Source organism: Nelusetta ayraudi, unplaced genomic scaffold, assembly GCF_046127955.1.
Source record: "Nelusetta ayraudi isolate G7.1 ecotype Tasmania unplaced genomic scaffold, CSIRO-AGI_Nayr_v1 ptg000007l, whole genome shotgun sequence".
Taxonomy (NCBI): Eukaryota; Metazoa; Chordata; class Actinopteri; order Tetraodontiformes; family Monacanthidae; genus Nelusetta; species Nelusetta ayraudi.
The window spans coordinates 6,415,694-6,429,218 of NW_027466057.1; the positions used below are offsets into that span (position 1 = coordinate 6,415,694).

Consider the following 13,525-nt stretch of genomic DNA (forward strand, 5'->3'; position numbering starts at 1 on the left):
ATTTTTTAAAAATCTAAATCAAGAAATGAATGAAATTTCTTTCAAATAAAACCTGACAAATTTATAATTAACTAACCCACAAGAACGAGAGTCCTGGAGCCTGCGCCTCAAATGGAAACAGCGCTTTTATTTTCTGGGTTGGGAGGCTGTTTCCCCCTGTTGTCACTAGGGGGCAGTATTTAGCCGCAATGCCTCGCTACGGTAAACAGACAGGGCTAATTGGTGTCAGGTGCGTTCCGGGGCTGTGCGGCTAAAACACAGTTGCAAAGCAGGCTGCTAGAACATGAATGCAACTTCTTTTAACGCGTCTGCGTTGGAGTTAAGACGAAAATCATCGATATTTCTACCGATAAAAAAAAAAAAAAAAAAACGTTTTATATGCCAAATGCTTGTTTAGTGTTTTCAGAGCTGGTTTGAATATATGTCAAACCAATGAAGCCAAACAGCCTGTCCTGTACTGAAATGCCAGTAGATTTTATTTTGGGTATTTTAAATGTCACATTTCAGGAAATAATCATTGCGCAGGCTCACCTCCAAAGTGAAGACAAATAAAAAACCATCTTCTGGGTAGAATTTAACAATAAAACAGATATTAAATAAAAAGTCTTAGTTGTTAACTAACATAGAATTGTAATTTTCCACTATAGAAATCATTCAAACTCATTCTGAACATGATAGTTTTAAATTTGGCTTGGTTTTACATGAAGTGTTTTCATTATTGCCTTAGAATTTCTCATAATCGTGGCTCATAATTGGCCAATAGATCATGTTCATTTAATCAAAATATAGTACACTGTAAAACAACAACAAATAATAGTAATAATAGTGTGGACAATTAAAAAATTTTTTTTTTTTTTTTACGTCTTATTCAAATTCACAGACAAAGGAATAAATAAACAGAACTGGTGGAGTTTATTGGTGATTGTATGTTTGATGTATGTCGACTTATAACCATGATTATGGAAAATATGAGTGTTTTAAAATATGTAAATATGTAAAAAAAACAAAACAAAACAAAAACACTTTCTGGATTCTTATATATATGTTTTAGGTTTTAACATTTTCAGGTTTTAACATTACATTTTTATTCATTAATTCTGGGCCTGTTCCCCTACCAGTACAAACTCACATCTGTTTATTATCACGCCTCTGATATTAAAATGAAAGAATCATTTCACTTTTCACTCCAGTGACACCTGAATGGTCCAGATGTGTTTCATCAGATTTTGGAAAAACATCATTAGTGTGTTTTTCTTTCTTTCCCCCCCGCCTCCATTTGGCTTCTGTGTTTCTGACTGTGTGTCCAAATTACCTGCCAAACAAAGCAAAGCGCACGCAGATTTCCCTTCAATCCTCCCAAGGCCTTGTCTAATTGTGAATGCGTCTTACATCTAACAGAGGGCCTCACCATAAAAAACCCGAAGTGGGTTTAGGCATAAATGGGATTAATTCCCAAAGAATGTCCTTTGCTCTTCCTCCCATAATTTCATTTGCAGGGTCCACAGGATGAATAGCCAAGCAGGCAGCCAGGTGTAACTGGAGGACAGGCCTTGTGGGGCCTGTGCTGCTGCACCGCAGCCTTCAGGTTATGTTACCTTGATAATGTCACTGCTGCAGGAGCCACACCGCCCACCGTACAGGACGCAGGAAATCCAATTATCCGCCTTTTAATGTGTGGGAATTTTTGCGCTCTTATTGCTGAGACTTTGGCTCCAGCTCGGCCTGAGGGCGAACCTACCTGAGGAAGATTGCTAGCAACCTCATTTATTTACCTGATCGAGTGTCCGCTCGCTTTAGAGCCCAAATCAACGTTCCAGAATGAGTTTTTTTTCCTGGACCGAAAACATTTTTTGATGTCTTACCTTTTGATTTAGTTCAAATTCTGCGGTCGTAGAATTTATTTGACACGTGCTGCAAAATAATAAAACAGAAGACTGTGTCTTTGACGCGGCCATAAAGGAGCAGCAACCCCCATTCAGCCCCAGCTCCAACCTTCCCGGACCCCCTGACTGTTTTTTGATTTAATTAAAGGGAAGAGGGTGCATCAATTTTCAGGTTGGTGGCGGGGAGATGACAGTACACAAATTGAAAGAAAGCATCTCGGTGGGGCAGGCAGGCAGGGATGGAGAGGAGGGTGTGGGGTGGGGGGGGGGTGGTCCATCATTACCATGGGAGACAATTCTGTGCGCAACCTAACAAGATTAGAAACGTTATTATCATTTCACTCCTTGACACGAAAAGGGGGGGTGGGGGGGGGGCAGCTTTGGAAAAGCTTTTTCCTCAAAGTGAGGAAGGATTCTGGAGGAAGAAAAGCTGCGGACGGTCAATCGCATCAATCACACTCGTGCGTTGGGCGTGCGTCAATGTGTGCATTTAAAATCTGCAGCTCTTCTCTTAGTTGGGTTTGTTTTGTTTTGTTGTTTTTTTTTTTTTGGGGGGGGGGGAGTACTCTACCAGCAGTGATAATCTCACTCATGGGTGATGATTCCCTGTTGGATCCACTGCTGCTCTCCAGTCGAGTCCAGACTGCAGAAATGCGAAGGGACCCCAAGCCGGAGCCGGAGCCGTTTTAATGAACAGCAAAGACAGACGAGTGCCCCCCCCCATATCTCCAGCCCCACCCCCCTTCCACTCTCCCTTGCCAGGCAGGTTGCCTTCGATTGGATTAGCGGTGCTGAGATTGCGATGGACGGCTGTCCGCGTGCCAAGTGGCCATTAGGAGCGGCCAACACGCCAATAGGATGCAAAAAAAAACCCCTCCAAAAACAAACAAACAAACAAACAAAAAAAAAACACCTCATCAAGCCCCAGCCCCACACACACACCCCCAGTGGATCTCAGCGGCGGTGCATTAAAAACTGTGCGGACACGTTAATGAGCTATAAACATTTATCAGCTGTGATAATACGAAGGTTTAATAGTGGATTTCATAGCTGACATCTTTAATTTGGAGTGGCACCTGAGCTGGCGTTTTACCGCGTCGCTTTCAAAATAACAAGCGATCCGTCAGCGGCTGTCACCCCCCCCCAATCTCACCCCCACCCTTTCCTGCTTTATGAATGAAATGTCCCCCCCCCCTCCCTGTTTCCTTGGCACGTGTCGCAGCCAGTTTTTCTCCAAAGGCGGAGGCCGTGCTGTCCGTCAGGCGATGATGCGGGGGTTGGGGGGGCGGTGCTGCAGATGGCGGCGGACACCAGCGGGGGGCCCCACTCCGCGGCCCCAGTACAAATATGCGAAGAGCCGAGGAGACGTCATCAATCACGCCGCATCCCAGCGGAAGAGCTGCCTGACCGCGCTGGCGTGGAGAGACCCTCCCCATCCCCCCGCCAAACTGATCCATATAAAAAAAGCCATGTGATGTATTAGAGCAGATGAGCGGGGGAGGGGGTGACGGGGTGACGGGGGGGTTGGTCACATGACTGACAGCTCATTTGACAGCTCCAGGAATCTGTGCAGGCAACTTTCAATCTAATCTAGTGCCGTCGGCGGAATGAAACTGTGGCGTGAGATGATGTTTCCCTGTTATAAACCCCCCCACCCCCTTCCCACTTTAGGACAACACACACAGGGGGGGCTGAACGGGATGGATGTGAGGACCCTCGGCCACGCCCCCCTGGTTGCAGGGAAGGGAGTCGACTCGTCGGCCGAAACCTCCTGACCTCCGCGACCTCTCGACCCGGTGAGTCGGGTTTCCGAAAGAAAAACAGAAAACCGAGAACTCACCTCAGAGCCGCATCTGTGGGTAAACACAAACATTTTTGTGTCATGCATTATCAATCAGCCGCCACCGGGGGGAGGGAGGGCGTTCCAAACAGGTAATCGCTGTCATCCAATCGCCTCAGCGGTGGCGCGGCTCCTCCTGAAAGACGATAGCCATGCAGACATTAATATTAAGTGCCGGTGGCCGATCGGCTTCCCTCTCGACCGCTCTCCCTTCTCACGCAGTCATAAGTGCACGATATCCTGAAATCAATAATCCCGATTTCAAAGTATTGGTTTACACTCTGAACTGCCAAGTGACATTTTCTTAAAAGACTGGGGAAAAAAATCCTTAGCTGATGTCAACTCAGCCTCTTTCGACGTGTGTAAATATTTCTGGAAGAGCGTTCCACTCGTAATTAAAGTTTAGGAAAATAGAACCTGATCCAATTACATCCAACCACAGCGGACAAGGCAGATTTCACAGCCTCACCTCTTGTGTTCCCAAGTCGTCTTCCACTGTTTAATAAAATCTTGCGGGACAAGATTTTCTGAGAGTTACAGCTTATGCGCTCTCTCACCCCCCCCCCCCCCACACACACACACACTTTTTAAACAAGAATACTCCTTTCACTTTTCTGCAGTGTAAATAACTTTTTTTGGCAAACCACTTTTGTAACATCCACCAACAACAAAGAACACCGGCCACCGCCGGACTCCTGAATTCTTCTTTTCGTCCATCCTGTGTACCTGAGCAGCGTTTATCATAGCTATAACCTACTGAACACTTTTTGTCAATTGTTTCCGCCGTGGAAAAAGCTCCGACGTGAAAACATTGGTTGGTTTTCTTCTTTTAACTCCTATTGGCTGAACGGCTGGTCATCGTTTGACCCGCTGCTTTTCCATCAGACACCACTGGGCTGTGGGGCCCCATTGATGAGACCTCCCAGCAGCCTGGTGACCGCAAGAACCCGATCCCCTTACAATCAGGCGGCGGTGTCCGACCAGTCGAAACTCACCCCTCTCCCCGCCAAAACATGTCACACGGACGCTTCCTGTGGTGGTGCGCCCTCCTCCCCTCTCCATTTACCCTCCCCTCCCTCCCCCACCCCGCCTTCCTTCCATCCAGCTGGCTTCCTCCGACCGCTCCGAGCCGTGGGAAGCCCTCGCATCGTCTAAGTGATCATTAAAATTTATGGCGAGCTGACTTCATCCGGCTCGCGAGGCCGCGCCGGCATAAGTCACAATTATGTGATGACACCGTAAGACGCAGAGACGTCCACGCCGGCCTCCCCCCCCCCGCCCCCCCCTCCCCCAACGAGTCAAATGATATAATTAGAGCCGGCGAGAGGTGAACGCTCCGGATTGGAGAAGTTATTAAATGTTTGGATGAACCTGAGCTCCATTTCCCCAACTACGTCTGCCGCTCCCTCCCCCGCTTCCCGCGTCCCTCCATTAGCCCATTAGCAGTTATGTGATACGATATGCTGATGGGGCAGTGGACGGAGGGAGTGGGTAAATTAAGCCTGACCACTGGTCGCGTTATGGTCGGCACCACTGAAGGACACGGCGAGACTCGGCAGAACGGCACGTCGCCACCAGACACGAGGCTGCAAACAGACCTGATGCCACAGTAATGTGAGCTCGCCAACGGAGGAGGGGGGGGGGATCTGCAGAGATGATGCATTTTATGTATTCACTGCGAATTTTGTCCACGTCCAGTAGGGCGCGGCGAGTTTGGACAAAAATAAAATCCAGATTTTTCTCTCTGAAAACTCAATTTTCGATTTCAATCTTTTTGGTAAAACTGCAAAAGAAGGCAATAGTCGGAAGCCAGACTTTTCTACAGTATATATTGGGACCATGTCTTTTGCTATGTGGAATGCCACTGCAACCGTGTTCCTTTTCCACTTCGCGTCTGTCTTTTGCTATGTAGGAAACCACGTGAAAATGAAGCCGCTAACGTTACCTGCTTCGGAGCTAGCTAGTGATGTTGATGTTTTAGCCGGTCTTTCATGACAGTGCTCCCACTCTGGCTTCTGTTTTTTTTTTACGGGGTGTTGGAATAAGTTAGTTGCGTTGCAGTCTTTAGTGGATGCCGCCTTCTGAAAGAGGTATGTGGGTGTAGCAGCTTCTCCAGGGGGGAGGAGGACTACGGTAGCATAGCGGCGCACAGCCCAAAAGCATGCAAGATAAAAATCAATTTTCCGATTTTCCTTTTCTTTTCTTTTTTTTTTTTTTTTTACGTCGTCTTGACTAATAAGCCACGTTTTTTTATTTTATTTATTTTTTTTGCTTCTTTGAAAAGAAAAGGCGGGTCAGAGGAGCAAACGGATCACGCCGCTCGATTTGTCCCCCGGGTGAGGCGTAATGAAAAGAGGGTTGGAACGCCGGGGCCTGACAAGCGCACCCGCTGCTGATCCCCCCCTGCGCGTGTGTGACGCTCCACCAGAGGGTCTCGCCAAGCATGACTGTGTGTTATTCACACTGACGAGTTCCACTGTTCGCTGTCAGCTCTCATTGTGAGGGGACACAAGCCAGCGGAGAGCACAGTGGACACGCAGCCGCTTTCAAGGAGAACCGAAGTCTAAATGTCGCTGAAGATGATGTAATGCATTGTGTGTATAAATACGATTGGATGAGCTCTCACACACTATAATGAGACGATAATAAGATGTTGTTTTTTTCCTACTTTATTATGATATACCAACTTACCTTATGTGGTAACACAATGTGTTTCCTTTACTTATTTCCACTTGGTGGAAACTCTGCTTCCCTTCAAAGACAAATGCATTTTTTGACTCCGCTGCATTTTTAGAAGGCTGTCGTCACTCCTGTCACTTGAGGCTCGGCTTTGTGCTGTTGATTTCACCTCCAAAGGCAGTCGGCCACACGCTGCGTTCCGCGCAGGGAAGATAAACAGGCGCCGAGGCTCCTCTCAGCTGGGCTCGACGTGAAAAAGGAATCGCCTCAAACCCCCCAAATCCCGCTATTGCATCAATTGCAGCAGACAGAATGTTTTTTTACAAGTAATCTAAAAGAAAAATATAACAAACAAAAGCAAACGTAATTCTCGTAGAATCTCGTCCCGCGAGATTTTATGAGAATTACGGAGAATTACTTTGTGGAAATTTTTGAAATATTGCTTTCATTTTGCTAAAAAACTATAATGGAAATACAGCTACTGCCATTTTCAGTGAACCAACATTTAACCGTTTAACTTTGACTCAAGTATATGAGTGAGTAAGTAAGTAAGTCATCCTTTGTCAACCTCTGGTTCCTGTCCAGACTGGTGCCAGGACACCAACATTCTAAAGTCTGATGCCAATCCAGCTGCTCTTAGCTTTACCTACTATGCTGGTGCCCTTAAATGATGAGCAGGAGCTCCATTGTTTGTTTTTTTTTTTTTTTTTTTACAGGATTATTGTTAAGATAGAAAAACTACACAGTGCCCCCCTCCACCACCACACACACCCACACACACACACACCCACCCGTCCGCCATGCCATCTGCATCAGTCTTCTGACACGTTCTTGCGGAGACGGCGGCCAAGGCCCGGCTCTGCGTGTGTGGCCTTGTTCGGGGAGGGGTGTCTGCCACCGCGTTTGATTTGCTGCGAAGACCCGAAGCAGCGGGACTCAGCAGAGTCCAGGTTGGCCCAGCGGGCCCGCCGAGAGTGACACTTCCTCTCTCGGCCTCGTCCTGCCGAGAGCCCCGCCGGACACCTCCCCGTTCATCATCACCACAACCAACCGCCCACAGCGGGCAGGAGAAGAGGGGAGAGAGGGTAGCGGGAAGGTGTGTGTGTGTGTGTGTGTGTGTGTGTGTGTGTGTGTGTGTGTGTGTTGGGTGGGGGGGTTATCTGTTTCAACTACCACCTCAACCCCACCTCCCCACCCTACCACCCCTCCCCTCCTGTCTCTGGCACTCCTCCAGCCAGACCAAAACGCTGCTCTCTCTCTCTCTCTCTCTCTCTCTCTCTCTCCCCCTCCCCCTTGCGCTCTACTCCGCTGATTGTTTTTGTTCCTGTGAGCAGACAAATAGAGTTTGGGGCCTCTTACAAAAGAAAATGCCGGAGCTCATCTGATCTCTCCGCCCGAAGAAGTGGCCCGGCCTGAAGGGCCAGTGATTGGAAAATTACAGTGCTGCTCCAACCATATTGTCAGAGAGTCTCGGCCCCGGCTCCCCATTCTTTTATTTATTTCTTTTTTCCCTTTCTTTTTTTTTTTTATTTGTGTGCAGGGCCTATCAGCTGAATGGCCCACCGCGAACGTTTACAGGTCATCCATCAGTGCTGTGGAGTGATTGGCTGTCGACGGAGATGATTTAGACCCGAGTCGTTTGGTGCTGTAATCCTAATTTGGGGTAACTTCTGTGATTGTGGTTCAGGAGAGAGGGATGCTGCCAGTTTGTTTATTTACTTTTAAGCACCTCAGATTAGCCAGACTGGTTATCTCCTGAGTCCTTTTAAATGATTTCTCTCAACTTAAATGTGCAAAATTCCGACCGATGCAACAAAATTTAAAGTCCTGTCACTAATTCCTCTGACCGTTGACTGATATTGTTGAAATAATCGGCCCTTCTTCAAAGAGAAATTTGGCTCCTAACTAGTCAGCTTGTCAAGGGCCAAACTCTCTGCTGTTGTAAAACAACAACCACGCTCCCATCAACTGTACTCGTATACGACATACTTGGAATCCCTTGATCATGTAAAATCACCGCCCATTGGATCCTTGCTGGATTAGTCAGATTGTATCATAGAATGGTCACCCCCTGTTAAAGGCCTTTGACCGCTGGACTTGTCAGCGAGTTTGCGTCTCTCCGCACAACTTCCCCTCCGGCGAAATCGGGACCGCCGCCGGAGCTTTTGTGTCTTTGTCTCAGAGATGACCTGTTGCAGTCCTTGCAGCGCGGCTGCTGCTCAAGAGGCTCTCGTTTAGGTGATTACAATTGGATTTGAAAGGGGAGGTAAAAACGAGGGTCTTGTTAGTGCAGGCCCTCCAGATCCGAGGTCAATCCCGCCTCCCTGATTGCCGGCGGTGGGAGTCGGGGTGGTGGTGGGGGGTGGGGCGGCGCCGCCGCCGTCATCAGCAGACTGCCCAGTCTGTCGGTGTCATCCCTTTGTCCCCCCCCCCCCCCTTCCTTCACGCCGTCGCTGTCTGTTCCCCTTCCTGCCGCCCCTCCCTCACTCACCCCTCCTCCCTCCCCCGCACACCCCCAAACCCCACCCGCTCCTCTCCCCCTTCTCCACGGCCCTGGCCCTCTGCCTGCTCCCTCGCTCACCCCCCGTGTTCGCAAATCACTTCTTCCCGTGTCAGCAGGTAAATTGTTTTGTCCTCCCATTCCCCGCTTTCATTACCTTGTGTAAATTAAGCGATATGTCGTCCACCGGTGCGCGCCACAGCACTCACCGCGCCAACGCCAAAATCATGAGATTTGGCATAATAAATGAAGACAAACTGGCAGTAGCAGTGCTCCTCTCCGCGCCGGCTCGCCTTCATTATTCGCTTAACTTGCCGGAGAAAATGACTTAACCCTGACCCGCGCATTTCGTCCCATATTCACTCCAGATAAAAGCCTTTTTACAGCGCACAACAATTTATATTCCGGCAAAGAGGCTGCTTTTCTCTGTCAGTTTTCCAATCTCGGCTCCTGAACACACGTCATTAAACTTGTCTTGCCTTCCTGTATTTGTCCATCAGTCCTTCTTTTTACATAAAACCTGGCAGCATTATTCTGGGGATTTGATGGCACCCACTCATTTTTTTCCCCTTGGAATGTTTGATTGGAAGAAATATAGCCGGGGCTGAGGCCGTCTCCTCTCCTCTGGTGGAATCATGCACTTGATGAAATAGTGTTCCACCAGCAAGAATAATAAAAACAGACTTGTGCATTACAGGGGGCTCTCAATCTGCCAGCCGGGGCTGAGCCGGCGAGGAGGGGGAAAAAAAGCCACCCTGCTCCTGACAGATTTTTATAGTTATCCCAGCAGATAAATGGAATCGGGTTGCCAGGCCGGGGGAAGGCCACACTGGAGGCAAACACCAGTTTCTCTGCTGGACAGTAACATAACATGCAGCGTTAACATTAAAGGCCGGGGGATTTACCATTTCATACGTCTTGTTGGGAACAACAACAACAGCAAGTACAGACATAAGAAAATTTGATTTCAGCTGTAAACTCAATATAAATGTTTTTTTTTAATCTGTTTTGCTCTATTACTTCTATTTTTGTTCCTCAGGTTCAGAGTCAAATATGAAAATGCATTTGTGCACAAATCCACTATTTATATTGCTAAATAGTTGGCTGGCTGTGTGTAGATCTAATTAAATACATTTTCACCATTGCGAGATCCAATCACATATTGCCACATATCGTTGAACGCAAAGTTAGGCCACCATTTCACTTGCGTCCTTGTGTTATTACACCTCATAAACGTCTGTGTAAGCGTGAAATCCGTTTTTATCTCTATTTTCATCATTTAAAACCATAATAATTTCACCCCTTTAGGTCATTAAGGTACACAAATATGCACATAACTATTCCAAAAATAGATGGTTGGGGAGAAATGTTCTTGGCATTTTAGAAGAATTCCTCAATTGGATTTGCCCCTTACACACTGGACAAGTGGCTAGTTTACCACAGGGCCACATATAGGGACAAACAAGCATTCCCACTCACAACTGTAGTCAATTTAGAGTTTCCAGTTGGCTTGATGTGCAAGTGTTTGGCCTGCGGGAGGAAGTGGGAGTACCTTGATGAGAAGCCCTCAAACCCACAACCTTCTTCCTGTAAGCTGAAGGCACGAACTGTTACACCTGTAAGCATTTAAAATACAGACAGTGTTGTGTACGATTGAACGAGGGAAAGCGAATGTTGCTTGGATTTTGTTAATAGAGGAATTGTGGGAAAGTTCAAACCTGCGTTCTTCCCTTTTCTCTCTCTTTTTTTCCATCTGGTTGGATAATCAGCTGTAGATAAATGGTGCTTGTTCCACCTAACAGGCCCTCTCTGATTAGCTGGCTAATCAATCAGTACCTGGAGTGCTCTCTCTCTGTCTCTCTCTCTCTCTCTGTCTGTCTCTCTCTCTCTCTGTCTCTCTCTCTTTCTCTCTCTCTCTCTGTCTCTCTCTCTGTCTGGCCCTGAAGAGCCGAGAGCCGGTGAGTGCAGCTGTGAGTGATAAGTACAACATGCACACAGTGAAGATTTTATAGTCTGGATGCTTCCTGTACTTCTCCACTAGTGCTCCGTTTTATACGTTTCTGTAATTCGATTTTACGTGATGTGTCCCAGGATTGATCATCGGGAAGACTGTGTAAAAGCACCCAAGAATCTTATTTTCAAATGGGGGAAGAAGACGTATTCTTGGATTTTGCTGACACAATTCCCTTAAAAGGGATTCATTGTGGAGATGATTTATAGTTTAGAGGAGCCTAGTAATGCCTCGGTTATGATAGAAATATTTGGCGGTCCTTACTTTACCCTTTTATTATTACTATAAACATTCAAAGAGAATTACTCAGGCGGCGGCGTCGAGGCTTTTTCAATCACACAAACCGCCGCCGTTTGGCCCACACAAAACTCTGGCTGAACGTTTTCTGACAGGCATTTTCATTACGGCGAGGTATGAATCACAGAATAAAGCTTTCAACATGCGCGGCCTGCCTTTGGTGTTGAGCGTGTCAGCTGTGTGCCACCTCAAACCTTGCACGAGTTACCACGGACGTCCGCCATTGCAGTGGAGAAACATCAGAAGCGATGATGTGTTTTTTGTCTTCAGTGCCCACATGACTCCTTCAGCCAGAGAGAAGAGACACAGAGGGAAAGAGTGATACCCGCAACGGTGGAGGGGAGAAAAAAAAGAAAAGAAACAAACCTGAAGTATCCAACTCATTTTTTACTGTATGAAAGTTTCACAAGGTCGTTTGGGGAGTCACGTTAACACAACACCTGAATACAGATTTGTTTCCTTGTTCTACAAGTCGCGCCGCCGCGAGTCTTTAACCGATCATTATTACCATACAAATAGACAGATCTATTTAACAACCCGCTTTTTATCGCACAACACTTATTCTTTAGCGTTGCTCCCTCAAATGCGTCTCCCTCCCCGCCCGAGCACTTTTTTTTCTTTTCTTTTTTTTTTTTTTTGCCAGGGAGTCGTCTGCGGCGTTGATAAAGGCTCAAAGCAATAGAAGAAGCAAGGCTGACATCTTCTTAAGAGATGATAGGAGAGCCAAATCAAATAGGATGGAGCAGTCACTCTTTTCACAGATAGGTAGCTCATTTCTGGTGGCTGAGAGTTTGCATCCCTAGTGGCGCTCTGCCCGGGAAAGATAGCTCACTCGGACTCCATTCATTATTTCATTCCCTGTCTTCCCTCCCTCCCTTTTTTCTGTGCCCACAAATCTTTAGCTACTCTATGCTTCTGCTTTAATGAGTTAGCTTTTATTTCCAAAGTGTTGATGGGGGATCTTTGGAATTTAGATTTGAAGACAAAATGTTTAATCACAAGGTTTTTTTCTTTTTTTTTTTTTCACGTTGGCGGAGAAGCGGCGAAAATCAATTATTTCCATTAGACAATGCTGATTGGAATGAATGGAGGTGTGTAGCGCTCGGAAACAAAGGCTCGGCGGTGGCAGAGATAAGTGTCAGTAACCCCCCTGAGGTGCCATATGTGGTGTTGCCTAATAAGCAGTTAGCCAACATTTACCGCTGATTCCACACAGATAATTTAGCTCTGCCACGCTAGCAGCAGAATCCAGGTAACCAACGGAGGTGCTGTACTTCAATATCCCTTCCCCTTGAAATGAATGCAGTCACTTCCTCAGCTGCATAACTTCACACAAAAGTTGCAGCAACCCTGTCCGACACCGTCCAGTATTTACAGCCACACTTTCCTCCACCAGGCTGAAGCTCTTCCTGGAGAGCACACTGCTATCGTCTACGCTGCACAGCCTTGGCGAGTCCCTTTGAAAATTATTTATTAAAAATTAACCTCTCTTGCAGAGGGCTCAGTGAATAGGAGAATTACATGAAAGATAAAGCCCTTTATCGCCAGTGAAAGACTCGACAATGTACGTCAAGAAATTGGGAAGATGGCAGAAACAATGAATATTAAGTGCCCAAGAATCCAGAGCTGCTGACTAAATTGAAAGTGTGTATCCTGGGGGGACGAGGTTTCCAAATTGCTAATTACTGCCTGTGAAAGGGGGCCGTTTCTGATATGTTTGCTTGTGAAAAGGCTGCTGCTTAATGAAGCAGTGGCTCTAAGTTTTTCTTTTCTTTCTTTCTTTCTTTCTTCTTTTTTTTGATAGTCCCACTCTCTAGCTGCGAGCTCTCTCCGGACTTTCCTCCCCAGGCCGGAACAATGGCGGACCCAGGAGCCCAACTTCCCCACAGGCCCCGGCGAGAGGAGGCCGGGGGCTGGGTACTGAGGGAGCCGCTCAGCATGGCGAAATATGGAGGCGACAGATAAGGTGGCGGCGGCACACTGAGGCCCTCTCCCATGGGCCCAAGGGGAAATTTGCAGTTATTAAGAGGAAGATGAGAGAGATTAAATGGCTTTTGTACTCGTTTTCACAGACTTCTTCTTCTTCTCTTTTTTATTATTTTGACTGCCTTCATCTGAGAGATGAAAGAAGTGGTAAATGACTTCCTTTTTTGGGCTTTATTCAGCAGCCACACTGGCTTCTGGACAATTCTTCATCGCCGAGAGTTGTCACGCATTATAAAACAGTTAGTAGTACGCCATTGTTTTAAATATGTGCAGAGGTAATATATATAACTGCTATCTAGGCGTACTAGTGGAAACATTCAGGATTTGGA

At 47.0% G+C, this 13,525-nt stretch overlaps 1 long non-coding RNA gene across 1 annotated transcript; it reads left to right on the top strand.

Annotated features, from left to right (window-relative positions):
- The first annotated feature begins 264 nt into the window (after positions 1-264).
- On the top strand, positions 265-13,466 carry LOC142883395 (uncharacterized). Its single transcript, XR_012926044.1, has 3 exons — positions 265-318; positions 3,569-3,679; positions 13,015-13,466. It is a non-coding gene; the product is annotated as an uncharacterized LOC142883395 (long non-coding RNA).
- Positions 13,467-13,525: the final 59 nt, after the last annotated feature.